The sequence below is a fragment of the Eumetopias jubatus genome, unplaced genomic scaffold (assembly GCF_037043125.1).
Source record: "Eumetopias jubatus isolate StellerSeaLion01/CBP00866 unplaced genomic scaffold, mEumJub1_p1.0 scaffold_3, whole genome shotgun sequence".
Taxonomy (NCBI): Eukaryota; Metazoa; Chordata; class Mammalia; order Carnivora; family Otariidae; genus Eumetopias; species Eumetopias jubatus.
The window spans coordinates 165,306,665-165,332,787 of NW_028274809.1; positions in this window are offsets into that span (position 1 = coordinate 165,306,665).

Consider the following 26,123-nt stretch of genomic DNA (forward strand, 5'->3'; position numbering starts at 1 on the left):
GATGGAGGCCAAGTCAGGCTCCCTGCTCAGGGGGGAGTCTGCTTCTCCTTCTCCCTCTGCCCCTCCCCCACTCATGGGCACTCACTCGTGCTCTCTCTCACGAATAAATAAATAAAGTCCTTTTAAAAAATGTTTTTAAAAAAATTAACCCCAAGTACAAGAGCTTAAAACAAGCATTTGATTATGCTAATGGATTCTCTGGGTCAGTAATTTAGACAAGGCACCATGGGAATGGCTTTTCTCTGCTCTTTGAAGGCTTGGTTCCCAGCTAGCAGACTGAAAGCCTGGGCTGAATCCCAAGCTGGGGGCTGAGGTCAGCTGGATGCATGTTTATTCACATGTCTGGTGGTCGATGCTGGTTGTCAGCTTGGGCCTCAGCAGGGGCTGTTGGTAGGAAACCCTACACCTGGCCCCTACCTGTGGCCTGGGCTTCCTCATTGTATGGAGCTTCAGGGTGTTCACTGCTACCCGGTGGGCTGGGCTTCCAACAGTTGAGTGTCCCAGCCAGCAAGGCTGGGCTGTGCTGTCTTTTATTACTGAGCCTCAGATATCACAGTGTCACTTAAACCACATTCTACAGGCTACAAGCAAATCACAAGCTTGCCCAGAGCCAAGAGACGGAGAATGTGACTCCTTCTCTTGAGGAGGTGGGAGAAAAAAGTTCTAGAAGAGCTTGCGGGACAGGAAGTCATGGGGAAGCTGTGCAGTGGCATCACCCCTGCCGAGCCCTGGACACCTGCATCCACTGCAGCGTCCACAGCCTTAGGGAAACCACGTGGCCGTAGGAGTGCCTGCCGGGAACCAGGGTCCATGCAGTTGCTTGTGAGCCAAGATCTTTGGAGAATGCTGTTTGCTCCTTAGATTCAAAGACCAACTAATAATAAGGCGGGGGAGAGATCGTTTGAATTATTATTCACCAAGACATATAACAATTCCAGCTGATCGATTTGGCTTTTCACTTCTCAGTTGATTGGTTGGCATCCCGAAGATCCAGTAAAACATCGCTCTTTCCCTTTGTAAAATATATTCTTTTCATTAAAAAGCAGTGATAAGTGGAACATTGATGAGAAGTAGAAATTCCTAAATGATGCTTCTTCGGAATAGCTTGACTAAGAAAATAATGTGAACATACAAATGGAAAATTATATTTTAGGATTTTTGTGTCCTTTTTTTAATGAAAGAGAGATTTAGGTTTGAGAGTCTGTAAATGGGGCAGCTTTAGAGGTTCTAGGATAGTGAGGGACATCTGAAGTCACTTTTTAAGCCATGGCTGGTAGAGTTCAGACTGGAAGAAACCATTAGATTTCTCAAGGTATAGATATGAGTTAAGCACAGCTGTGGGACATACGCATCAGAATACTGCATTAGTAAAATGGTAAACAGGTTGCCCAAAATATTGAAATAGTGTATGTCCTCTGAGAGGACACATGGACATGTGTGATTACGAACCTTGTTAACTTTTGTAATCTTTTGCTTTTCAGATACTATTTGGCAATATAACCCTGAACGTTTAAGCTCCCACTTTGGTGTTTTCCATAATTATATAACCTTTAAAGCAATAGCTTAAAAGAAAATTGAAAGATTTATTCTACACTTTAAACCCTAACATATTAGTAAATACTTCAGGGCCAAAAATTAGCTTATATCATATCCTAGTAAAATGTCTTTGAAAGTATTTTATGACTCCAAATCCTAAATATATGTTTCTTCACAAAGAGATATTTAGCTAATGGAATTATAACTCCTTGCCTAAGCTTATGTATTGTGCTTGCTAAGTGAGCTTTCTCAGAAATCCATGCAGCATTTACAGGGCTTTTAACTCCAAAAAGTCAAACCCCGGCTGGACCCACTAATACCAAGCACATATTATTTTCATGCACTTCCATTTGCATGTGCAAATACCCATATTTGCTCACGGAAATTGCACAGGCAAGCAGGTGATAATTTAGAAGAAGGACAGCACTATTCAGCATGTACCAATGCATGAAGAAACTCATGCTTTCAGTGTTTGGAGATTGCCCAATCCTCGGGCAGTTCACTCAGAAAGAAACTAATATTCTTGTATGCATAGCAAGTGAATTGACAAATAATGAGGATGCACTTGAAGGAGACTGCTAGAAGTTAGCATTATTTCACAGTAATTTTATTCTCGCTTTGTTTATATAATCCACTATCATTATTCAGCTTGGGGAAAAAAAAACTAGGCTGAGAACAAAAATTAACTGGCTATTTCCTCCTCTTTAATTTCCAGTGTCCGTTTTCATGGTTATTTTTGCTGTTTCTACCTCCTCTAAATACGTGTATGTGAATAACTCTCTTTTTTTTTTTTGCTCAATTGAAATATATTTGGTAATGTGAAAATCAGCTTCTTTTGTTTTCGCTACCTTAATTACCCTTTGTTAATTCTGCTGGCTCCCCCCCCCCCATTTTTCATAATCATCTTCTTCTTTATCAAAATGGCAGCCCATTTTCTCATTGTAGCCCTCATTATCCTATCTCCTCAAAGAGTAGGCTGAATGGAAAGGAGTTTGGGGACTAAAATATGGAGGATGGCAATGTTACTGTACACTGCCTTTGTGAGCATGAGTTCCTTCAGGAGCCACACTTGCAGCAAGTAGAGTCAATCTAGAGTCATGATCCAAGTATCAGTGCTTTTTCCCTCCCATGGTTCAGACCTCTTTCAAGTCCCTCTCTCCTCATATTACAGGGTGTCAGCAGTTGGCTCACAAGTAAGTATGGTTACCCACCATGCAGTACGTTCTGGCTTGACCACCATACTGCTGCCTCGATGGTGTATACACCTCCATTTGCCAGGCCCTGTGCCCACTAGACACCACTCTTCTCTGGGCACTGCTGTCCCCACATACCCCAGAGCCTCCTACTGCTCTTAGCACAGCTGATCCCATGAGGATCCAGCGTTGTTGACTGTTAGCTTTTGAAGTGGATAAGAATGCTCCTCCCTCTTCATTTATCACCTTATGTCAGATGGCTGTGGCCAAAACAGCATGTTTGTGCCCCAGGAGTCTTCACGTGGCCAAACAGCTCTTTCAGTTTGAACTTATAGAGCCTGCTCACAGGTCACTAGAAGCCTCAGACATGAGTCCAATTGAGGGAGGGAGAGGCATGTGCTGGGCTGATAGACACTGCCATCTGAGAAATCCCGAGAATCTGCCTTCCCCTTGGAAGTCTGAGGTGGTGTTACTGAATCAAGTGCCTTGGATGGGTTATCCAGGGGTCCCTCCCACAAAGATACTTTGGGTGGGCCACCCCACCAATCTACCTGATAAGCTCACACATCTTTGGATCTCAGCAATCAACACAACTTGGGCTAAGACCCCTGCCACATTTCAAATTCATTTCTATCTGTTCTTCTGTCTGAAATGATTATTTGACTCTTTGGTTCTCAGAAATGTGGGGTCAGTATTAGCATCAAAATTCCTAGCGGAGTTTTGTCACTTAATGAGTCATTAAGGATCATTTTTTAGTCAAAAGGAAAAGAGTAAGGAAAAAAGAAAGGGGGAGAGGCAGAGAAAGAGAAAAAAACTGGCAGTCAGAAGAAGTGACTGTACAACAGGACTGGTAGAGCCAGTGACACACATTACCCCCCTGGGAGGGGTTACTATACTGGAACCATGAGTCACTTCGGAGGAAGGGGCAGAAAGATAACCCATCTAAACATCACACTCTTAGTTTGGAAAGGAAAGAAGGAAGGAAAGAAGGAAGGAAGGGAGGGAGGGAGGGAGGGAGGAAGGAAGGAAGGGAGGGAGGAAGGGAGGAAGGAAAGAAGGAAGGAAGGGAGGGAGGGAGGGAGAGAGGGAGGGAGGAAGGAAGGAAGGAAGGGTGGAAGGAAGGGAGGGAGAAAGGAAAGAAGGAAGGGAGGGAGAGAGGGAGGGAGGGAGGGAGAGAGGAAGGAAGGAAGGAAGGAAGGAAGGAAGGAAGGAAAGAAGGAAGGAAAGGAGGGAGGGAGGGAGGAAGGAAGGAAAGAAGGGAGGGAGGAAGGAAAGAAGGAAGGAAGGGAGGGAGGGAAGGAGGAAGGAAGGAAAGAAGGAAGGAAGGGAGGGAGAGAGGGAGGGAGGAAAGAAGGAAGGAAGGGTGGAAGGAAGGGAGGGAGGAAGGAAAGAAGGAAGGGAGGGAGGGAGGGAGAGAGGGAGGGAGGGAGGGAGGAAGGAAGGAAGGAAGGAAAGAAGGAAGGAAGGGTGGAAGGAAGGGAGGGAGGAAGGAAAGAAGGAAGGGAGGGAGGGAGAGAGGGAGGGAGGGAGGGAGGAAGGAAGGAAGGAAGGAAAGAAGGAAGGAAAGGAGGGAGGAAGGAAGGAAGGAAGGAAAGGAGGGAGGGAGGAAGGAAGGAAGGAAGGAAAGGAGGGAGGGAGGAAGGAAAGAAGGAAGGAAAGGAGGGAGGGAGGGAGGAAGGAAGGAAGGAAAGGAGGGAGGGAGGAAGGAAAGAAGGAAGGAAAGGAGGGAGGGAGGAAGGAAAGAAGGAAGGAAGGGAGGGAGGGAAGGAGGAAGGAAGGAAAGAAGGAAGGGAGGGAGGGAGGGAGAGAGAGGGAGGGAGGAAGGAAGGAAGGGAGGAGGGAAGGAAGGAAGGGAGGGAGGGAGAGAGAGAGAGAGGGAGGAAGGAAGGAAGGGTGGAAGGAAGGGAGGGAGGAAGGGAGAGAGGGAGGGAGGAAGGAAGGGAGGACAGAAGGAAGGGAGGAAGGGAGGAAGGAAGGAAAGAAGGAAGGAGGGGAGGGAGGGAGGAAGGGAGGAAGGAAGGGAGGGAGAGAGGGAGGGAGGAAAGAAGGAAGGAAGGAAAGAAGGAAGGAAAGGAGGGAGGGAGGGAGGAAGGAAGGAAGGAAGGAAGGAAGGGAGGGAAGGAGGAAGGAAAGAAGGAAGGAAGGGAGGGAGGGAAGGAGGAAGGAAGGAAGGGAGGAGGGAAGGAAGGAAGGAAGGGAGGGAGGGAGGGAGGAAGGGAGGGAGGGAGGATGGAAGTAAGGGAGGAAGGAAGGAAGGGAGGGAGGGAGGAAGGAAGGAAGGAAGGAAGGAAAGAAGGAAGGAAAGGAAGGAAGGGAGGGAGGGAGGAAGGAAGGAAGGAAGGGAGGATGGGAGGAAGGCAGGGAGGAAGGAAGGGAGGGGGAAAGGAATGAAAGGAGGGAAGGAGACAAGGAAGGAGGGAAGGAAGGAAGGAAGGGAGGAGGGAAGGAGGGAGGAGGGGATGGAGGAAGTAAGGGAGGAAGGAAGGAAGGAAGGGAGGGAGGGAGGGAGGAAGGGAGGACGGAAGGAAGGGAGAGAGGGAGGGAGGAAGGAAGGAAGGAAAAAAGGGAGGAAGGAAGGGAGGGAGGAGAGAAAGGAAGGAAGGAAGGAAGGAAGGGAGGGAGGGAGGGTAGGAGAAAGCAGCATTTCCCCCAAATATATTTGTAGATCAAAGAATACTAGTAACAAGTATCATAGTTGTGATTTTTCATCAAAGTACAAAAACTGTACCATGAATCAGGCAACCATTAGACTGACCAAGGTCTCGCAGATCATAAGGGAGAATGGAAATAAAAGATGAAGTCACATGCTGTATTTCTGAAACCAACCTAAGCTGCATCATACAAATTTTTAGTTTCATCATAGAGGCAACCCATTTGTGTGAAAAAAAAATCAGGAATTTTTATTATGAGAACAACTATAAATCCTAACTCACTAATATGGTAATGAACCATTTCTCAGAGGTGACAAGTTCTTTTTGTCTACTTTTCAAAATTAAGATTTATAAAAACAGGGAAGAAATTGAAAATTACTTCTCTAAATTATTTTTTGCTATTTTTAATTTAAAGAATAATTTCATTTAATAGTAACTGTTTATTTTAAACTATTATATGGATACATTTCTGGATATCAACCATTCAAATTTCTGCTAATGTAAACCGTGGTTATTGTCATAGCTGAGAGTAATTTGCTCTAACTTTGATGAACTCTGTGTGTGTGTGCATGTGTGTGCATGTTTTAATAAAGTCTGTATCTTATCTCTAATAGTAAGACTTGAGCTAAAACAAGAAACAAACTACTAATGAATATCCATAGGCAACTGGAAAGCTTATTTCGTACATGAGAATGTTTTCTAACTAGACATTCTTTTCTCTTAAAAGTTGCCAATAGGAGGGCTCTATCATTCCCTAATTGCTCATCCATCAAGTCTATGATAATATAGCATTTTAAATACTTATTATAAATTTTACATCTTAAAATACAGTATACCTGGCCAATCATAAATGTGGGTCTTTCACCCCTGTTAAGAAAATATTAAAAACTGAAACATGCTTAACCATGGCGGATCATTTTTATCTTTTGCAAAGACAAAGAATTATTTTCATATTTCTCACTAATCACAGCTCCGTGTGGCTCTTCACATTTCAAATTTATCTTGCGCATTCTTTGTTAATTAAAAATGTTAAAAACCAATCTTTCGTCAAACCTTTTCTGTAGTTAATAGGCTACCATATAGCTGCTTAATGTCTAATTACTGTGTGTGAGTAACCCCGGCCTATGTCCTGCTAGTAAACATTTAAAAAATTTAGCAGAGTAATCTGTTCATCTTACAGTATAATCTTTATTTCAATTCACCTGAAGCATGTCCAGCACGCATCAGAGGTTAATGAGAGTGGAGACGCGCCTCAGTGACGAGGCGCACTCAGCGAAGCTGCGGGATCCGGGGTCAGGACCAGGTGCCCTTCAGCAGCTTATCTTTCCTACCTGTGTAGTGGGGTTGCAGAGGAGCACCATCTTCATTCCTTAGAAAACTGATTATGATAAGGACCTGTCCCATTTTTAGTTTGCCTTCTAAAAACCCACAAGCTGCTAAATTTTCTGTACTTCACCCAGGCCACTTGACCTGCATTCACCAGAGTTGCCAATAGACTGTCTTCCTTAATGGAGCACCGAGGGATGGCTCCTGCTAACTTAATGCTGAATGCACGAATGAATGAAAGTGTTCTGCTTCAAGGGAAACCATGTATTCATGAAATCTAGTCCAGGTTCATTCCATCAAAATGCCCCATCTCTTTCTTCCTCCTGAGTGACTTTTTTTTTTTGGAAGCGATCTGGGTCATGTGCTAATACTGACTCTGAAAACAACAAATTATTATTACCTTTATTATTTTTCCAGACAGCTTTCTAAAGCAATTTCTTCTCATATTTCTTACAAAAACCCCCTTTCCAGGCCCCTTGGTTGAGCTGTCATTTCTCTCAGTACCACCTTGAACAGGGAGACCAATCATGGTGCTATTTCCTCTCAGATGCTAAAGAAATCCTTCTTCCAAAATAACACATCCACCTTCCCATGTAACCCCATCATTTCATGTGTGTAAAAATTTTATGGTCAAAATATCAGTTACTTAGATTCTCTTTGAACAGGGAAATATTAAAAAATATAATTAAATCATTTTATTAATCCACTTAGTGCTCTCTGATCCTTTTCTTGTAAAATTAGAAAAATCACATGAAAAACATTTTAAAATTACAAAACATCCCATTTAATCTTCTTGACTCATTTATAAGTGTCATCAATCAGAATATTTAATTTTTAATTATTTTTAAATATTTTATCATGTAAGTCAGGTTATCTCTCTTTCAAAGTGAATGTGAAAATAACACACCTTTTTTTTCTCCCTAAGAATTCTCAGGCAATCATTACAAATCCGGAAGAAAAATCATGGTTCTGACTAGTAAGGGTTTCCTTGTTCCCCGTACTATCACTTGCCTTACAGTTACCTAACATTCTGCTTAATCAGCTTAATATCTATTTATAGTCAAAGACATCATACCTAGTTTGCCAGTCACATAAAAAGAATCATTCTTACCACATCTGCTTTAGCATAATCTATGCTAAATTATTTTTGATTGTAAGAAAATAAAAAGATGAAATAATTCTGTGTCCACAAACACTAGGAAACTTCTCCTTTTCCCCACCCACCCCTCAAAAGGCACATTGACACATGTACCCCAGACTTGGCCTGCAAGCTCATCATACACCCTCTGAAGCTCATCCTTGAACCATAGATTTAAAATTCCCACTTTAATTCAGAGGCTGATAAAACACAGACAATGATACAAGACTTGTGACAAGTGAACTATGACATACGGATTTCTAGAAACTTCTGTTGCTTGACTGAATTGACTCTTTGAACAAAAATTTATTGAGCTACTACTAGAGACCAGGTGCAGGAGATACAATAGTGAACAAAATAATCCACTGCTGTCAATGAGTTTATACTCTAGATAAAAAAGACACCTAGAACAAGACACCTGAGGCAGAGATACTTAAAGAATAAGAAAAACATGCGGCACCTGGGTGGCTCAGTCAGTTAAGCGTCAGACTCTTGGTTTTGGCTCAGGTCATGGTCTTATGGGCTGTGGGATCGAGCCCTAAGTTGAGCTCTGCGCTCAGTGGGGAGTCTGCTTCAAGATTCTCTCCCTCTCTCCCTGCCCCCACTCTTTCTCACACTCTCTCTAAAAAAAGTAAATAAATCTTAAAAAGGAAGAAGAAGAAGAAGGAAAACATGCTAAGAAGCACAAGAGGCACAGTTGGCAAAGAAATAGACTGAGAAATTTGACTGGGCAAAAGCATGGTGTCCTTCATGAAGGGTCTTGGGCCACAGAGTCCCTGTGATGTGACTGGCAGCCCCGGTGGGAAGAAGAGGGAATTGGGAACAGAGGTTACCAGAGGAAGGAGAGCCCCAGAAAGGGTTTTTGTGGTGTGGTGATGGTGGTGGTGGTTTGACTTGATTTTTTTTAATGGAGTGCTATTTGACATAGGACGCTCTGTACGTTTAAGATGTCCCACATATTGAGTTAATACGTTTGCATGGCAATATGATATCCACAACAGTGTTAGCTAACATCTCTATCACTTTACATGATTATCATTTCTTCGAGTGTTGGAAACACTTAAAATCTAGACTCTTAGCAAGCTTAACATTTATAATACAGTTCTGTTGAAGGTTTTTTAAAATATTCAGTGAGGTTTGCCTTAGCGAGCTTCAAAATATCCCCGTCTGAGTAACATAAATAGAATCCGGGCTTAGTTTTCTTTACCCTTACATGGAGCTTCACCTGACCCCTGAGTTGCTTTACCTGAGATTAGATCTCTCATTGAAGGTGTTCTACAATCACTAAATAAATGGCATGTTTTCTTTTCTTTTTCATCTGATATTTTCCAAGAGCAAAGGCTAAGCTACAAACTTGATTTTCGACCTGAGAAAATGCAAAGAACTCTTTTCTTTAAAAAGTTATCTTGCTTGGCAGACACGTATATCTGGGCTCTGGCAAATCTACTTAAACCTGCTATTTGGAGATTCATAAAACTTGAATAAGTCAAATTTGTTCTGTGGGTGTTTTATCCCTCAATCAACCTTCAAGATTGTCTTGTTTCTTCTCCTCTTTTTATCTGTTTAAGGGGTTGGGAAGAAATACACGCTAAGTGTACCATTTAGGTCCTTCCCCTCTCTTTTCTAAGCTCATAAATCAAAACAGAAGCAAACATTTTCTGGATTTCTCCACACTCATCCCCTCTCTGCAAGATTAATTGAGTATGCAGACTGTGTACACGGCTCACTCTCCCAGACACAATAAGAGAAATAGTAGAATTATCCCCTTCTGCAAGGCACCCGAAGAGAGAAACAAAACACATGCTCCACAGTTGTATGACAAGGAAGCCTCTAAAACACTACAAAATGAATTGTACCCTCTGTATGTGTTCATATATTTTCAACCTAAGACTGTGGAGATTCTCTAGCAGAGGACAAGTAGGAACCCATGACAAAATCAAGCTTTTGAATGGCATTTGTAATCCGGTTTCTGAAAAGATTCTCATACAGAAAATAAGCAGAGAATAAAAAACAAAAATCAACAACAACAAAAACAACAAAACAATGTATTTGGTACCAAGTGCTAAATTGTATCGTTTGAAAAGTAGTATCATAGGAATGACGCGAGTGAGAGCATTTGAGCTGGGGTTTTTTGGTTTTTTTTTTTTTTTTGGTCTTTTTTTTTTCTTGCTTCACTGAGGTCTAGCATGCACTTAGTAAAATGCACAGCTCTAATAAGCACATAGCTCAAGAGAATCTTGCATAGGTATACACTCATGCAACCAACACCCAGATCAAGACCTAGAACATTCCAGCACCCCAGAAGTCTCCTTCTTACTTCTTCCCAGTCAATGCACACCTTCACTCCCACTGTTGATCACTGTTCAGCCTTCGGCCCGACAGGAAGCTTGGTGAAGAAAACACCCTCCAGTGTGTCGAGAAAGAGGGAGAAAACTGTATTCCAGAAAGGTCTGAAGGAGTCTGTAACAAGAGGCCAGCCTCAGGATAGTGTTAGGGAAAATGTTTGCACATTCTCTTCCCCGGCCTGGATGCCACTCCCTCCGTCAGCGATGCCAGCTGGATCTACTCTTTCTGGAACAGCTGGCAGGTCCTCTCTAGAAGCCTTTCTATCCCTTCCAGTGCAGAGAACTGAACCTACTATGTGCTCCAGAGCTCCCTGCATTTAGCTCCATCAGAACCATGATCGCATCATTTGTTTGTAATTTTTTTTTGTCTGGCTGGCTTCAAGCCTGGAATCCCACTTTATTATTGTGTCCCCAACTCCTAGCAGTCGTACGTAAACTAATTTGTCCAATATATTTTGTTTCAAAACTGAATTCACTGAAGGGTGGGCCATGAAGCTAGTGATTAAAAGACCTGGTCCTTGTTCCCACTCTTCTACCACTACTGGAAGACTTTAGAAAGAGAGTACACACTCGTTTTCTGTCTCCTTTTTTATTACCCTAGCTTCCTACAAATTAAATTTTGTGATAATGCTCACTGCTGTACTTCCAAGGGCTCAAACTACTTCCTGGCACTTAATAAGCCTTTAATAGAAATTTGCTGAATGAGTGAATGAATGAATGAACAAACGAAAGAATGAATGAATGAAAAGAGTAAAAGAATGAATGGATGGAAAACTCCCCTTGAACAGGTACTGTAAGATCATGCTTCCTTGGTCTCTCAGTTCTGGCTTACTTAAGTTGTAATGGGATATAAATATCCAGATAGTTACATAATATATTACACATAAGATCAAAACTGTTGGAACAAGAAGTCCATGTGTTATTTATTTTGAAAGGAAGACATGAGTGTCTTCTTATATAACTGTCATTGTATTCCTGCATTTTGTGGACGCCCAGATATTATGAGTGAGCAACACTGGGTAATTTGGATAATTTCCACAGAGCCAAGTCAGGCATCCGTAACTCTTTGCAGTCTGGGGAAGAATTGGACTAACAGAAATATTCACTTATTTTTAACTGCTCTCTCTCTCTTCCCCACCCCACCCCTGTCACACCTCTTCTTTCTTCTAAAGGTTTATTACCATTTCCCAACTCATTTCTGCAAATCTTCTAAGTACACAAAGCTAGTTTCTCCCCATGATAGCGGCCAGCTCAGTGCGTATCTTCGTCTGACCCTCGATCTCCTTTCATCCGATCCCCATCTTGCCACACCATACCTAGGTCCTGATCCTAACACCTCAGGAATTTCTACTCCATTGGGGGAAATATCCCTAAATCTTTAACTATAAGATCCACCCGCATCTTTGGCTTAATTAATTATCTGTCCTCCTGATTCTCAGTGCAGCTTTTCCTCACGCACCAAGCGTCCCCAGAATTCTGAGTCAGGAAGCCCACTCAGAGGTCTCTAGTTCAGCCTGCTGATTTCCAAGATTGTTTTTCCCTTTTCCACTTCCATGGCACTGGCCCCATCCCCAAGATTCATACAGTGGCTCTGTCTCCATTCTTGCCTGCCTCCAGTTTGTTCTCCACCTTGCTGCTCGAGAGACTCCAAATCTGATTTCTGGTCGTAAATGAAACAATATTCACACTTTGATGTATCAATTCCACTCCAAACACAGAGCAGTAATGTATGTAAAATATATTTTTCTAAAAGAATATAAAAGGATAGGGTAAAAGAGAGGGGATGGCCCTATATTGGGGGCTGTGGCAGAGCACAAGGACCCAACTGCAGTGGCTGACAAGAAACTACTAAAGTCGCTAGACAAGAACATAACAGGCAGAGAGAAAAAATTCTATGGAGGTGTGAAAGCTGTGACGTCATGTATTTTGAGTTGATGTCTTCTGACAGTCATAAATTCATTGTAAAAAAAAAAAAAACAAACTCTACCGCGACATCAGGAACAATAAGAGCCATGTTGAATGACCCAGTTCAGTTGTGGAATATGGAGCCATCAAAGTTGATTTTAAATGGTCCCTTCACATGCGCTCTTCAATGTACTTATTTCACCTCCAAGGTTTGCCAGACTAACAGCTCCACTGAGAATGCCAAATTCCCAACTGCCCTTGAAATTACACTGGAAATGCAAATGGCTGGGAATTTCCTAGGTTGTTAAATAAAATACCATCTAAAAAACTGTTCGTTTTTGTTGTTTTTTTCTCTGGTGGCTTTTAAGATTTTTCCCTTATCCTTGATATTCTGCAGCTTTCCTATCATGTGGCTAGGCATGGGGTTATTTTTATTTATCTCAGGATTCAGGTAGTTCTTCAGTTTTGGAAAATTCTTAACTATATTCTTTTAAATATTGTTTTTCTAACATCTTTTTCTGAAATGCCTATTAGATATATGCTTAAGACCCTCATTTTATCCTCTATGACTTTTTTAAGTTTTTGGGGTGGGGTCCATGATGTATTAAAAGCAATTTCCACGATATTATCTTTTAGTGAATTATGTCTTGTCTAAGTATTATTTCATCTTTTGGGCTTTAAAACAAATTTCCATGAGAATTATTTTTTTAAGATTTTATTTATTTATTTGACAGAGAGAGACACAGCGAGAGAGAGAACACAGGGGGAGTGGGAGAGGGAGAAGCAGGCTCCCTGCTGAGCAAGGAGCCCAACTCGGGGTTCGATCTCAGGACCCTGGGATCATGACCTAAGCAGAAGGCAGATGCTTAACTGACTGAGACACTCAGGTGCTCCTCCATGAGAATTTTTTAAAAATTCTAAGATTTCTAACATTATTTCTATATCCATTTGGGGTTTTTGTTTGTTTCTGACTGATTTTACTGTATATATATTTTTTCATTTCTAAACTGCTTTAAAAGCTTATAATGCACATTTGTATAACTCAGTTATCTCAAGTCTAATACCTTTATAACTCCTATGAAGGTGGAGAGATAAAACATTGCCAGCATCACAGAATCCCCTTTCAGGTCACTTCCTAATCACTGTCCTCTCTCTTCTCTACAAAGATAACCAGTATCTTGAATTCTGACACCATCAGGTAGATTTACCTGTTTTTGAAGTTCATGTAATTGAAATCATAGAACATATATTTTTTGGATCTTGTTTCTTTCACTCAGTATCTTTTTTGTGTGATTATTCTATCTTGTTGCTGAGAGCTATAATTCATTAATTTTCATTACTACTTAGTATTTAATTGTACTGGCATACTGCAACTTAATTATACATTCTAATGTTAACAGACATTTTGTTTTTTTCCAGCCAGGATTTGTAATGAATAATGTTACTATAATCATCCTTGTATACACCTCTTAATGAGCATGGCATGCATTTCTGTTAGATAAATATGTAGAAATGGAATTGCTAGCTTAAATTATATGCATATCTTCAGCTTTAGTAGACAATGTGAAGTTGTTTGCCAAGGTAACTTTATGAATTTATAATCCTACTAGTAGTATATGAGAATTCTTATTGCTCCATATCCTTGCTAACACTTGGTATTAGTTGTTCTTAGTTTTAACCATTTTGATAACTGTACTGTGGTACCTCATTGTGAGGTTGGCACCTTTATATAAATGTACTGATTCTTTGGATGTCCTTTTTTAAGAATACCTGTTCCAGTGTCCTATCTTTTTCACGGGATTGTCTGTATGTTTCCCTAGTTGATTTTTGTGGGTTTTTATGTATTTTGGATATAAACTCTTTTTTGGTTAAATTGTTGAAAATATTTTCTTCCATGCCATGCCTTGCATTTTAATACCCTTTATAAAAAGGTGTTATTTGTTTATTTATTTATTTTAAAGAGAGAGTGCAAGTGCACGAGTGGGAGAGAGGAGGAGCAGAAAGAGAGGGAGAAATAGGCTCCACACTGAGCTCAGAGCCTGATGTGGGGCTCAGTCTCATGACTCTGAAATTATGGCCCGAGCCGAAACCAAGAGTTGGACACTTGACGGACTGAGCCACCAGGTGCCTCCTACCTTTTAGCACTCTTGACAGTGCTTTTTCTTTCTCTAATCAACAGAACTTCTTAATTTTAATATAGTAATATTTATCCTCCTTTTCTTTACTGACTTAAGAAATCTTTTCCGTCCCTAACATCACAAAAGTATTCTACACATTATTATTATTATTATATAGAATAGTCACGTAAATAGCTACGAACCATTTGGAATGGATTCTGATTGTCACAGTATGTCTGATACGGGCATTTAAGCGTCCCGGATTTGTTAGGTATAAGTCAATACTACCATTTGTCTCATGTGACGGAAACTTGAGTCTTAGAGCGGTTCTGTTGCCTAAAGTAACAGAATGTGCAAGAATCAGGATTCAGAAGCAAGCAGTTCACCCCCTCCCCTGTGGTCTTAACCAAGTATTTGAAGGCCCGCAGTGCAGGTGCCAGATCTGGCCCCCGGTACATTTCATTATGCCTGAACAGTGTTCTTAGAAGGAAAACATCCCCCTCAAAGTCTAGATTTCTGGTTTCTGAAAAATTGGAAAGCTGTGCAACAGTGAGCTGATATTGGAGCGTGGCGGCAGCGAACTGGGGCTGAGTAGCAGTTGCTCCTTCAGACAAGGCACGTGCTCACTGGTCCCCACCCCTCCCCAATGCATTAAACCCACCTGCTTCATACACGGACATCACCTGCCCGACTCCTGCAGGCGTTGGTGACCAGAACCCCATACGTTCCCTCCGAGCCAGCTATGTTGTCTCTGAGTCTTATTTCACCGTCTTATTAAATGGGAATATCGAGGCCTAGTACACACCGCTATGAGAAATAAGTTCGACAACGTACACTGATGCATCAGATAATACTAGACATTTAATAAGCAGTAACAATTATTGCCATTACTTTTATTAATACAAGCATGAAAACTAAGTAAAGTTTTCAACCAAGGAATCAACGTTAGCCTCTTGCAGAGACTATTATGTATACCAACAGCAGCCAATTAATTTAGGTTGAAAATATGCTGATCTCTGAAACATTTTCTAAAACTAGCTTGCTACCAAATAAACAAAAATGAGCAACAAAAAGCCCCTACACATTTACTGGGTATGTTCTATGTGCAAAGCACCTCGTGACATGGTCAGTATCCCCAGAGTGTTTGATCTAGGAAGTAGAAGCGGACATATAAGCAGCTAATTCTAGACAAGAGACTATGGACGTGCAAAGAGTATGTATCACTCATGTATTTATCTTCACCTAACCTTTTGCCATGAATTATGTACATAGAAGGCATTCAGACAAAAATTAACAGGTAATCAGAGCGAAGAGGATTTAAGAGAGGTAAAGCTGAAGAAAGTGAGGAAATGTGGGTATGGCGTACAGAGAAGGACTGCAATTTTGATTCAGGAAGCTCTGGTACCCAAAACTAAAAGAAAAGCACAGTCCATGCTAGGATTCAGGTGCCCGGAGGATTACAAACTTACCAGTGGCTCAGGAGCGAGCATCACTTTCTTCATACTAAGATCTGAGAGAAAATACTCTCACAATCGGGCTTTTGATAAGAACTGGCTATTGGAGAATTTGCATGTATGGTTTCTGGCAGAACCTGGGATTGCTATGTCAGGGGTCGGCCAAGTTTTTCCGCAAAGAACCAAGTAGCAAATATTTTAGTTTCTGTGGGTTATACAACCTTCTTGGCAGTGTTATAGAACTCTGTTGTTATCATGTGAAAGCAGTCACGGGCGATATGGAAACAAATAGCCCGGCTGTGTTCCAATAAAACTATGTATGAAAACCGGCAACAGAATGGATTTGGCTCATAGGCTGTAGTTTACCAGTCTGTGGCCTCTGTTTTCAACTAGAAGCAGAGTTGTCAATGTCAAAAGATATTTTTTGACAGTCATCTTAGTGGAAAAATAAAGGCTATTTTTCAGACTGTTGATCATTTCATGGACCTGATTGCCTACCCCTCATGGTGTGGAGCATAATGTAACTAGTATGACAAAAATCCTGTGCACATTAAATAGTGGTACTTCTTGCATTGTGTAGATATGTTGGCTGTCACCCACAACATTATAAGAAGGAGTGGCTGAGATGGGGTTGCCCTTGGCTCAGGTGGCCATGCAGAGCGGGACCAGGCAGGGCCTATGCCTTGCTAACACTCAGGGAGTCTGGAGGCCCCCAGAGCTCACCACAAGTGTGATTAACATAATGCAGCTTCCGAAGAGATCTAAAGAGATAATTAATATGTGCCTTAGTGTGGCAGAGGTCGCTAGAAGGAGAGTTCGCCATTTTCCAGAACACTTTCCCAAAAGTTCTGGGGAAGTCGTAGACCTCGAACAACAGATTTTGTTGTTTGGTTTTGTTGTTGTTGTTTTATCAAGCTAAAAGTGACTGAAAATGCCCCTCATATGTATACTCAATCCTTCTTCTGAAGAGTCAACAGTAATTTCAGAATGCCATACTTGCCCATCTCAATCCATGCGACTCATAATCTCTGGTCTTTTCATCAAATAGAAATTCAAAAAATGCTATATATGAAAGTGATCATGCCAGGGCCAGTCACTTAGTAGTCACTCAGAGAAAATGTATTGAACTTGAATCTGTATCTTCACAGAGAAGCAACATTAATTTCAGCTAAACAAAATTACTGACATACGCAGAGAATGAAGTGATTAATTAAGTTTGGAGAGGTCATGGAAGGCTTCACTGAGGTTTCATTTGAACTCTGTCTTAATGGAATTAGACATGTACCAAATAGGCAGAGTGTAGGAGTTAGCAAGGGGCACAGGACACCCCTGGCAGAAGAAACAGCATGGGAAAAGGCATGTGGCACAGGGAGCATGGAAGTTTCTAGAAGGGAAAACACTTTTGTTTTGATGTGAAGAAGCCATGCGAGATGAATTGGAGAGGCCAGCAAGACACTATCTAGTTAAAAGGAATGTTGAGGCAGAAGACCAACAGCGGGAGGCCTCCATCCATGAGCTAAGATTCTGTGGTAGACTCATCTGGGGAAATCAATCAGACAATGATCAGGGGGCCTGCCCTCGTTTGGGGCCCTGAGCAAAAAAATAGAGAGAATGGATGGGCAGCAGGTGTCTCTACCTCAGTTCGTAGCACCCACAACACCAGAGGCACCACTCTGCCAAAAATGCATAGTCTAAGTCATATTGAACGGGTGCCGTGCCAAGCAAAGGGGGAAATGAGTCAGTGTTCTCCTGGCACCAAAGATCTGCACACAGCATCTTTCAAGAAGCCATTCAGGTGGAAGTCCTCAGGCTCCCTGTCCTCTTGAACCTTCATGGTGCTTGGGAATGAACTGCAATAAATTGTACTTTCTCTCCCTAGAATGAAAAAGTGGTGTTGGGGGGAATGAGAAAAGAAATGAAAGTCTCCCTTTGTTTTCTTCATCTCCCCACTGGGCCCTCCATTCATTAGGAACCGGTTAGACTTGCTGGAGCTTCCCCCAAGCTACCGTGGCTTTTGCTGCTGGCTTCCACCACAGCACAGGCAGCCCGAAGCCCCACTCTGTATGAGCTTTTATTGAAAGGCCTTCTCACCTTCAGAAAACACACCACTGCCTGATCCAAATGAGAAGAGCTGCCTTTTAAATAATGCTAAGACTTCCAGACAATAATCACTCTAGCACTTGGAAACAGAATGCTTGCGTTTCGTTGTGATCTCTTCATAGGTTCCTAGACCTCAAACTCCACAGGGAATGTCACAAATTCACATGTTATCTCTGAAAAATAGATACAGCACTTGCAGCTCTGATTTACCTCAAAAGGGGTGTAAGGAGAAAAAAAGAAAGAAAGAAAAACAACATATTCATGTAGCCAGACAGCTCCCTGTCAGTGACATACAGGAAAGCTTAAATTGTAAGTTATTCTAGGAAAAGGGTGAATGTTTTCCATTAACAACTTGCCTTCCAGATCTTTTTTTTTCTTTTGGCAGAGAGCTTTAGGCTAATTTTTACCTATTCCCTTTTTTTACCATAGGACTTGTCAACAGGCAAAATAGCGCAGAAAGTAGTGATGCGTACAGCCAGGTGTCCTAGACAGTGTGGTACCAGGAGAAGAGTGAAGAGACTGCGGGAGCTGCCCGAGGTGGGTTTGAAGCCTGCCACTCACTAGCAGGGGGACCTGAATGCAGACTTCAAAATCCTTGAGGCTCAATTTCTCATCGTCCTCAATAGCTCATTAGATTGGGAAGGTTGAGTTAGACATGTATTGATGCAGATCCTCCGAGAAGCAGGCATGGGGAAGTTCATTAGGGCAAACATCTCTGAGGTAAAGTGAGGCGAGAACAGGTGGAGGCTGGGAGAAGCATCAGACCCAAACACAGTTCAGCCCCGGTGAAGGACAGAGGGAAAGAAGGAAAGGTGGGTGGAGAGTTTTGATGGTAGCCCTAAGCAAGTTCCGCAAAGCCGATGGGGAGAACTCTCGAGCTCCCAGAAACAGAGCTGCCTTGGCAGCACCTCCATGCTCAGTTGTTGGCTAGGAGCAACCCGTGGGACGAGTGGCCTTGTGATACTGTGATTTATGAAAAGAAATACATATTTGGTCTTTGTCCCATTTCTGGCACTCCTAAAATCCTTGGAATTTCCTAAGTGATGCAAACCATAAAGGTGGCTTTCGTTATGTTAATGTGACTTTTGGAATGTCCCTAGGTCACCTAAGGTTGGTGGCAGGTTCCCAATCAACCCTATAATTAGAAGGTTGGAACTTTCAGTCCCACACCCCCAGGGAAGAAAACAGGCTGAAGGTTGAGATCAATTACCAATGGCCAATGATCTCATCAATTATGCCTTTGAAATGAAGCCTCCATTAAAAACCCAAAAAGACAGTGTTCAGCACTTCTGGGTTGATAAATAAGTAGAGATTCAGGGAGAGTGGCCCACCTGGAGAGTGTATGGAAACTGTGCCCTTCACTTTGCCCTCACATCTCTTCCATCGATCTGTTCCTGAGTTCTAGCTTTTTATAGTAAACCGATGACCTAGTAACTAAAATGTTTCTCTGAGTTCTGTGAGCCACTCTAACAAATTAATCAAATGCAAGGAGGCAGTCGTTGGCACCTCTGATTTATAGCCAGTTGGTCAGAAGTACAGGTAAGAACCTGGGCTTATGACTAGTACCTAAAGTTGGGGTGGGAGGTGGGGGGAACACTCTTGAAGGACCAAGTCCTTCACCTGTGGGATCTGAAGCTATCTCCAGGTAGGGAATGTCAGAATTGAGTTGAATTGTAGGACACCCAGCTGGTGTCTAGGACTTGCTTGGCAGTGTGTGGAACTCCTCCCTCCCCCCACACACATTGGAATTGGTGACCAGACCCTTTCAACCTCTATACAAAACTAGTGACAGATCAGAACACAGAAGCCGGGGCCAGATGGCTGCACTCCCTGGGAAAGGAGATCAGAGAGGTGTACCCTCACAACCACCATCAACTACAAATGAAAGTGCTTTGCACACTAACTGGCATACAGAAAACAATCAATAAATGTATTTTTCTCCTTAGATGTCAGACATTTTGTTCATAGGCTGAACGAAGGGTATAGTCTTTCCAGTTTCAATCAAATTTGCGATGTAAGTTGGCCTTCGCCTGACAGAATGCAGTAATACAAACTGGTAACATCTCATTCAAATTTGGAAAAGGGATGTTTTCATCCTAAACATGGAGGAGAGAAGAGGATGAAAGGTTAGTTAGCACTCTTCCAGCAAACACAAGTTGTCATCCCCACTTGCCATTAAGAACAAAGTTCCTAGGACAGCAATGTCATGCCCAGGCTTACAGGTCAAGGGACAAAATGTCTCCAGCCAGTTTACACAAGCTTACATCATGACCAACAAGCTGTCAAGCAATAAATTTCTGCTCTTCTAGTTTTCACATGTTGCTAAAACATTTCATTCCCTGACATCCAGTAAAATCACCTGCTGCTTCAGATCTTCATCCTCTCAGCTGCTGTGGCTTCCAACACCGGACTTCTCAAACTTCAGCCTGTCCTTCTTACTGATCAAAGTTTCCCTGTGAAAATAAGAGTCTACACTACAAAGTCCATATACCGTTCTAATAAAACACCTTTGTGGAGGAACATACAGGTAATGCATATCTGTACACAGACGTGGCTTTAGGCATCCAGGAGTCCCACACCAGGCTCTCACTAGCTTTTTGACCTGGGGACATAATTAACCTCTGTGAGTCTCAATTTCTTCATAAACAAACTTGAAATAATAGTATCTGATCTTGAAAACCTGTCATGAGTTTTAGAGACAATATATGCAAATCACATGGTATAGTGTCGAAAACATAAGAGGTGCTCGATAAATTATGACTAATAATATCTTTCCTAGCCTCTTAATTTTAGGAAAATATATAGGAAAATAAGCACTATATAATTCCATTTAAGTTATCAAAAAAAAAAAGCAACAGTAAACTCCTATAATAATTAATGCCATTCTTGGGGAGCCTGGGTGGCCCAGTCTGTTAAGTGTCTGCCTTCCGCTCAGGTCATGATCCCGGGGTCCTGGAATCGAGCAGTGGGGAACCTGCTGCTTCTCCCTCTCCCTCTGCCCCTACCCCCCGCTTGTGCTTGCACTCTCTCTCTCTCTCAAATAAATAAATAAAATCTAAACAACAATAATGCCTCTGGTTGCTTAGTAAGCATATGATTATGGATTGATATATAGCTTAAAAGAGTGAACATAAAATTTTAAAATAATGATAAATACACCTCATAAAACTGGAAGTAGGGTTTTTCTCTGTTTTGATTCAACCCCATGACTCACACTTCCTGAATTGTACATGTAAAATTAGAAGGTAAATACTACCAAATATTTGCCACCATTTGTTTTATAACATCTTCCAGATCAAAGCACCGCTAATCCTTACAAACCAGGAGCAGAGCATCAGCGTTAGATATTTTTCCTACATCTTCTTTAATATTTTCTTAATTTATTTCGTACTTTGATTTTTGCATGCCTCAGTCCAAGTACACACTCCTTTTCAACCAAATTGACTTCTTCTTTCCCCTAGGAAACAGGGCCTTCTCTGAAATGTATGGATCCTCTCCTGCCAAGAAGTGAAAAGTCTTCCTATCTTAATCAGGTCAAGGCCCCTCCTTGCTAGGCCCAGAGGTTACTCAGCAGTAGCTGGTGCAGAGAATGATTCCCCGCTCTGCAACTGTCTGTTACCATGGAGACATGCTAATTAGTGAATGATGAGAAAGCAGAGGAGTTCAGGGTCTGTAAAACCATGAGAAAGAAAGGGAAATGAATGGAAAAATATGGATGAAGAGAAATTAGGGTATTTTATGGGGCAAACTGTAAGTAAAGGTGTCCTGGAATGATAGGATCATAATGAAGAAGAAAAGGGCTATGAAGAGAGAATGTCAATGACAAAGATTCATAGACTGTAAGTTTGAAGAAACGGAGGGTAGAGACTGTAGCTCAAGAAAAGAAATAGAAAACTCCAGCTGTGCCAAATACAAGTCATAAGATCACAGAATGTTAATGACCTGAATTTTACAGGTGTTGAATGATGGGATTATTTTTTTCTAAAGGGAAGGAAATGTGACATTCAGGGCCATCAAAGTGGATTGCAAATCTCTGCAGACATTTCTCTGTTATAACTTAAATTCACATTTGCCAGTTCGACATAATTGGCAGGGTGGAGTGTCAGTGTGGGAATGCGTGGGATTTCTGTCCAATTTCCTGAGCCAAATGTGTCCTTGGATTTCTTCATCCAGACCTCCAAGGAATGACAGCATAGAAAAGGAATTTAGCTGAAAATTTCAGGAACTGTGTTTTTAAAACAGCAATACAGAGATAAAACTATTATACTGAAGGGCATATGAGTACTTACATATCTTGGGTGTTTTGAAAATTTGAGTCGGTGACAACATCTGTTTTCTAAAGAGATAGTTTCATGTTATATTAATATAAATATTTTCTATTTTGTTTATTTTATTATACATTATTTAATACACATTATTGCTGTACTACATTTGATCTGTCAACACATTTTAAAAGAGATTTTATGCATATGTAAAGATATTGTTGATATTCCAATAAATGGAATAAACAAACTACCTATGAAGGTCAAGGTGTTATGAGCAGAATCAGCCCAAATTTGATGGAAGAAAACGAGCCCATTGTGTTAACTGGAGGAAAGTTATGTAGTTAGGTAAGTCTCATGTGCAAAGTTAATCTCATCCGCCCTTGTATATGAGCAAATTCACAGCATTTCAGACCTTGGAAATCTCCCCCTTGATATTGTGATTTATAATAAGAAATATATATTTGGTCTCTGTCACCATTTCTGGCACAGAGCTCCTAACACCTTTAGAATTTCCAAGTGATGAGAACAACAAAAGTGTCTTTTGTTATGATAAAGAGGTAACTTTTGGACCTCACTTAAAATTGGGGCTTGCCAGGAGAACCAACCACTTGATAAGAGGGTTGGGACTTTCAGTCCCACTCCCCTGGCCCCCAGGGAGGAGAAAGGGACTGGAGATTGAGATCAATCACCAGTGGCCAATGGAGGTGCTGGGAAAGTCGTGAGAGGAAGCTCCATGTTCTTTTCCCACACCTTACCCCTGCATCTCTTCCATCTCTCTGTTCCTGAGTTGCATCCTTTTATAATAAACTGGTAATCCATTGAGTAAATGGGTTTCCGGGGTTCTCTGAGCCACTCTAGCAAATTAAAGCCAAGGACGGGGTGGTGGGAATCTCCAATTTGTAGCCTGTTGGTAGGTCAAAAGCACAAGTGGCAACATGAACTTGCAACTTTCATTTGAAGTGGTGGTGGGGAGAAGGAGGCAATCCTATAGGACTGAGCTCTTCACCTGGGGGATCTGCCACTATCTCTTAATAGGTAGGGTCAGAAGTGAGTTGAATTGTAGGATACCTAACTGGTGTCCAAGAATTGCTTATTGTTGGTGTGGGGAACCCCCCCATCACCCCTACACACACACACACACACACACACACACACACACACACACACAATCAGAATTGGTAACTAGAACCTATTACCCTCTACCTTGGATTTCCCTACCCTAAATTTTCTGCAAGTACTGTCTACCCAGATTCTTCCATTTTACAGATTTCCTCTCACCCTTCAAATCCAAATCAAATACCACCTTCTCAGTAGAGACCTGCCTAGGCCTTCACAAGTAGTTAGCTCTAAGTACCCTTCTTAATGGACCTGCAGTACTCTGTACCTGCCTCTCTTATGGAGTTTAATTTTTGATAGTATGTAATTCCTGACATTTTGGCTATTTGTTTAAACAACTCATTCCCAACTATAAATTTCTCAAGGATAGAAGCTATATTTCATCCACCTTATATTCTCCATCCAGTATTCCCAGCACCAAGCATAGTGCTTAGAATATAGCAGATTCTTGTTAAACATTTACTGAATTAATATAGTATATTTACTATATAATTTTAATAAATTATAGTTTAGTATTTTTAGTATATATATATTTAGTAAATATAGTATATTTACTATATAAATATAGTAAATTACAAGCAATAACTAATTTGTATAGTGATTTAAATTCTACAAAAGGATTTTGTACTACTAGAGGATGAGCTCCTTAAATGTCCATGGCTTTTTTGCTCACCTCTATCATTAGGATATTAACTCAACAGGTCCTCAATTAAAATGTGTTAAATGATTATCTAAATCCAGAATTATCAAAAAGACCCTGACTTCCTTTCAAAATTAAGTTCAAAATTAAGTAGCAACACGGTGCCTAAAAATGTCTCTCTTCTGTCAACAGAGATCAAATGCAGCCAATACGTGTATATTAAAAGTTAACCTTTCCTAGTCAATGAATTTTCCCCTAGAGCTGACAAATGCCAGAAGTGAATGTTCTAGAAGTTACAAGAGCTTCCCAAAACAACTCCAACTCTAAATCGATTGGATGGACACAGTCTCAAATCAATTCCAGCTTCTAATACCAGGGGGAGCCAGCATCAAGGTGAGGCCAGGTGGGGTGAAGCTCACCTTACTGGTGAGGAAGCAAGAACATTGGCTCTCTACAGCCTGATTACTTATTTTTTATTACTCTGCTTTCTCTAAAGTCTTTTCATTGCAGTATTAAAAATCACCATGTCAATGAATATTGCATTTAAAATGTTTTTGAAAAGCACCGTTTGAGGGAGAGAGCATCATGGGCATCATGGGCTCCCAGAAATTAACAGTCCTTTCTACTTTACTCCCAGCCATATTTCTGAGTCAGCCGATGTGTTAAGGAAGTATTTAGATTTACAAGCATGACATACATAAATCCAAATCACTTTCTAGCCCCCAAATATCTTCCCTTCAATCCTGCAAGGGTATCCAAACTCCCACAATAATAATCATTCTTGGAAGAATTTAATGGCTCACATTTTTTTCTATTATATAATTCTATTAGCCCTCCCCATCTAACAATACTGAAAATGAGACACATAGCGCAGATCCATTGGGATGGGGCAAAGGAAAACAGTGGTGCATGGTGTACTAGGAAGGAGGGCAGGCCAAGTGGTAATGCTTTAGTTAGAAGATTCTAAGCAACCAGTGAACAGCTTGAGAATACTAAGAACTGAGGACCACAAGTTCCAGCCAATGAAGGAAAGGGAGTCAGGAAAGGAAGATGGAAAGCGCTAAATACAAATTCGCTTATCACACAGTTTTGACTCGGGACAACCATGGTGAAAATCAAAACTAGGTCATCTTCCTCTGGGCCATTACACACAAAAGTATGGCATGACCTTTTGGACATTTGGTACTGTGCCATACATCAGACCGTCTCCTGTTACCAAAATATAGGACAATTATATATTTATAATGGGGTGTATGTGTGTGTGTATATATATATATATATATATGTATATGTATATATATATTATAGTGGGGTGTATGTGTATATATATATTTTTCAACATGCCCAATCAGGTGATAAACCCAGGGATCCTCATAAATGAGATGTAAATCAGATAGCCTTCCAATAGAATTTTAAATGAAAAAGATGCTATATACTTATAAATTCATCCCCATGCATGAGGTTTTTTTGATCACAAATGCACTCTCCCAAATAAGAGAACAGAAGTACATCAGGATAAATCCATTACCTGAAAGCCTAAACCCTAGATTATCATTATCCCAACAATATCATCTCCACAAATGTCAGGCAACACACTTAGTATCTGGTTATGAAAACACCTCGGTATTACATAATTATTACTTCAAGCTCACACAAAATATTTTTGCAAATTTCCCCAAAATTCTACTTCTCAGATTGACAGAGCATTTCTATGTAAGAAGGAACATATAGTTTCTCTGGATAAATTAAAGAAATATCATTAATATCATTTAGCCTTAATATTGCAAGTGGACTTTCTTAGTGAATCTATTCTACACAGATCTACGCCTGGACCTTAAGCTACCACTGACTTTGTAATCACAGCCATGATCATTTAGAAAGTTTCTGAGAATAGGAGAGGCTAGGGAACCAGTGAAACACCCAGTTAGTTGATCTGCCTTCGATCTGTCTGTCATAAGCATTCAGAATCCCAAGTCCTTCCACGCGGAAGAGATGCTCCCCTGTTGCTCAGGCTTGCAGAAGGCCCGGGAACAGGCCAGACACCTGACATGATGCAGCGCTGTGGTCCAGCTTCCTTCGCACCACTCTCAGGGTCCAAAGTGGTTTCTGGGACTCTTCCAGCGTTTTTAGTTCTTGAATTCCCATATAGTGTTGGTGAATAACAGAAAGATGACACAGCAAAAAACGAAAATTCTGCCAACCCACCAATTTCTCCTGTCTTAGTCCATTTGGACTGGTATAACAAAATACCACAGATGGGGTCACTTATAAACAACAAAAATTTATTTCTCACTGTCCTGGAGGCTGGAGGCTCAAGGTCAAATTGTCAGTATCATC